Here is a 4,213-nt window from a genome sequence, read left to right on the forward strand (position 1 = left end):
TGCCTGGGATTCCTCCGATGCATCCTTGCGTGTAACGCCTACTGCTGCTGGCGCTGCTGTTGTTGCCGCTGGGAGTCGATGGTCATCCCAGAGGGGAAGTCGTAAGCCCACTTGTACTACTTCCAGTAAGCAATTGACTGTTCAACAGTCCTTTGCGAGGAAGATGAAATATCACAGCAGTCATCCTACTGCAAAGCGGATAACTGAGGCCTTGGCATCCTGGGTGGTGAGAAACGTGGTTCCGGTATCCATCATTACTGCAGAGCCAACTAGAGACTTGTTGGAGGTACTGTGTCCCCGGTACCAAATACCATCTAGGTTCCATTTCTCTAGGCAGGCAATACCGAAAATGTACACAGACCTCAGAAAAAGAGTCACCAGTGTCCTAAAAAATGCAGCTGTACCCAATGTCCACTTAACCACGGACATGTGGACAAGTGGAGCAGGGCAGGGTCAGGACTATATGACTGTGACAGCCCACTGGGTAGATGTATGGACTCCCGCCGCAAGAACAGCAGCGGCGGCACCAGTAGCAGCATCTCGCAAACGCCAACTCTTTCCTAGGCAGGCTACGCTTTGTATCACCGCTTTCCAGAATACGCACACAGCTGAAAACCTCTTACGGCAACTGAGGAAGATCATCGCGGAATGGCTTACCCCAATTGGACTCTCCTGTGGATTTGTGGCATCGGACAACGCCAGCAATATTGTGTGTGCATTAAATCTGGGCCAATTCCAGCACGTCCCATGTTTTGCACATACCTTGAATTTGGTGGTGCAGAATTTTTTAAAAAACGACAGGGGCGTGCAAGAGATGCTGTCGGTGGCCAGAAGAATTGCGGGACACTTTCGGCGTACAGGCACCACGTACAGAAAACTGGAGCACCACCAAAAACTACTGAACCTGCCCTGCCATCATCTGAAGCAAGAAGTGGTAACGAGGTGGAATTCAACCCTCTATATGCTTCAGAGGTTGGAGGAGCAGCAAAAGGCCATTCAAGCCTATACAATTGAGCACGATATAGTAGGTGGAATGCACCTGTCTCAAGTGCAGTGGAGAATGATTTCAACGTTGTGCAAGGTTCTGATGCCCTTTGAACTTGCCACACGTGAAGTCAGTTCAGACACTGCCAGCCTGAGTCAGGTCATTCCCCTCATCAGGCTTTTGCAGAAGAAGCTGGAGGCATTGAAGAAGGAGCTAACACGGAGCGATTCCGCTAGGCATGTGGGACTTGTGGATGCAGCCCTTAATTCGCTTAACAAGGATTCACGGGTGGTCAATCTGTTGAAATCAGAGCACTACATTTTGGCCACCGTGCTCGATCCTAGATTTAAAGCCTACCTTGGATCTCTCTTTCCGGCAGACACAGGTCTGCTGGGGTTGAAAGACCTGCTGGTGACAAAATTGTCAAGTCAAGCGGAACGCGACCTGTCAACATCTCCTCCTTCACATTCTCCCGCAACTGGGGGTGCGAGGAAAAGGCTCAGAATTCCGAGCCCACCCGCTGGCGGTGATGCAGGGCAGTCTGGAGCGACTGCTGATGCTGACATCTGGTCCGGACTGAAGGACCTGACAACGATTACGGACATGTCGTCTACTGTCACTGCATATGATTCTCTCAACATTGATAGAATGGTGGAGGATTATATGAGTGACCGCATCCAAGTAGGCACGTCACACAGTCCGTACTTATACTGGCAGGAAAAAGAGGCAATTTGGAGGCCCTTGCACAAACTGGCTTTATTCTACCTAAGTTGCCCTCCCACAAGTGTGTACTCCGAAAGAGTGTTTAGTGCCGCCGCTCACCTTGTCAGCAATCGGCGTACGAGGTTACATCCAGAAAATGTGGAGAAGATGATGTTCATTAAAATGAATTATAATCAATTCCTCCGCGGAGACATTGACCAGCAGCAATTGCCTCCACAAAGTACACAGGGAGCTGAGATGGTGGATTCCAGTGGGGACGAATTGATAATCTGTGAGGAGGGGGATGTACACGGTGATATATCGGAGGGTGAAGATGAGGTGGACATCTTGCCTCTGTAGAGCCAGTTTGTGCAAGGAGAGATTAATTGCTTCTTTTTTGGGGGGGGTCCAAACCAACCCGTCATATCAGTCACAGTCGTGTGGCAGACCCTGTCACTGAAATGATGGGTTGGTTAAAGTGTGCATGTCCTGTTTTGTTTATACAACATAAGGGTGGGTGGGAGGGCCCAAGGATAATTCCATCTTGCACCTCTTTTTTCTTTTCTTTTTCTTTGCATCATGTGCTGATTGGGGAGGGTTTTTTGGAAGGGACATCCTGCGTGACACTGCAGTGCCACTCCTAGATGGGCCCGGTGTTTGTGTCGGCCACTAGGGTCGCTAATCTTACTCACACAGCTACCTCATTGCGCCTCTTTTTTTCTTTGCGTCATGTGCTGTTTGGGGAGGGTTTTTTGGAAGGGACATCCTGCGTGACACTGCAGTGCCACTCCTAGATGGGCCCGGTGTTTGTGTCGGCCACTAGGGTCGCTAATCTTACTCACACAGTCAGCTACCTCATTGCGCCTCTTTTTTTCTTTGCGTCATGTGCTGTTTGGGGAGGGTTTTTTGGAAGGGCCATCCTGCGTGACACTGCAGTGCCACTCCTAGATGGGCCCGGTGTTTGTGTCGGCCACTAGGGTCGCTTATCTTTCTCACACAGTCAGCTACCTCATTGCGCCTCTTTTTTTCTTTGCGTCATGTGCTGTTTGGGGAGGGTTTTTTGGAAGGGACATCCTGCGTGACACTGCAGTGCCACTCCTAGATGGGCCCGGTGTTTGTGTCGGCCACTAGGGTCGCTAATCTTACTCACACAGCTACCTCATTGCGCCTCTTTTTTTCTTTGCGTCATGTGCTGTTTGGGGAGGGTTTTTTGGAAGGGACATCCTGCGTGACACTGCAGTGCCACTCCTAGATGGGCCCGGTGTTTGTGTCGGCCACTAGGGTCGCTTATCTTACTCACACAGCGACCTCGGTGCAAATTTTAGGACTAAAAATAATATTGTGAGGTGTGATGTGTTCAGAATAGGCTGAAAATGAGTGTAAATTATGTTTTTTGAGGTTAATAATACTTTGGGATCAAAATTACCACCAAATTCTATGATTTAAGCTGTTTTTTAGGGTTTTTTGAAAAAAACACCCGAATCCAAAACACACCCGAATCCGACAAAAATAATTCGGTGAGGTTTTGCCAAAACGCGTTCGAACCCAAAACACGGCCGCGGAACCGAACCCAAAACCAAAACACAAAACCCGAAAAATTTCAGGCGCTCATCTCTACACAATAAGGCAGCAGAATAACGTGCAGGAATAAACAATAAAAAGTATGTAATGGAAATGGTGCAGCTTGGAAGCTGAGAGTCTATGGAAGGAATGGTAATATGACAGTATGATGGAGAAGTCCACTGGTGTGGAAACCAGAGTGGTTTAAAACGTGGAGCCAGCAGAGATGGTAATAAATTAGAGATGAGCGCCTGAAATTTTTCGGGTTTTGTGTTTTGGTTTTGGGTTCGGTTCCGCGGCCGTGTTTTGGGTTCGACCGCGTTTTGGCAAAACCTCACCGAATTTTTTTTGTCGGATTCGGGTGTGTTTTGGATTCGGGTGTTTTTTTCAAAAAACACTAAAAAACAGCTTAAATCATAGAATTTGGGGGTCATTTTGATCCCAAAGTATTATTAACCTCAAAAACCATAATTTACACTCATTTTCAGTCTATTCTGAATACCTCACACCTCACAATATTATTTTTAGTCCTAAAATTTGCACCGAGGTCGCTGTGTGAGTAAGATAAGCGACCCTAGTGGCCGACACAAACACCGGGCCCATCTAGGAGTGGCACTGCAGTGTCACGCAGGATGTCCCTTCCAAAAAACCCTCCCCAAACAGCACATGACGCAAAGAAAAAAAGAGGCGCAATGAGGTAGCTGTGTGAGTAAGATTAGCGACCCTAGTGGCCGACACAAACACCGGGCCCATCTAGGAGTGGCACTGCAGTGTCACGCAGGATGTCCCTTCCAAAAAACCCTCCCCAAACAGCACATGACGCAAAGAAAAAAAGAGGCTTTTTACTGATATTTGGTGTTTTGGATTTGACATGCTCTGTACTATGACATTGGGCATCGGCCTTGGCAGACGACGTTGCTGGCATTTCATCGTCTCGGCCATAACTAGTGGCAGCAGCTTCAGCAC

This window comes from Pseudophryne corroboree, chromosome 6 (genome assembly GCF_028390025.1).
Source record: "Pseudophryne corroboree isolate aPseCor3 chromosome 6, aPseCor3.hap2, whole genome shotgun sequence".
In the NCBI taxonomy this organism is placed as follows: domain Eukaryota; kingdom Metazoa; phylum Chordata; class Amphibia; order Anura; family Myobatrachidae; genus Pseudophryne; species Pseudophryne corroboree.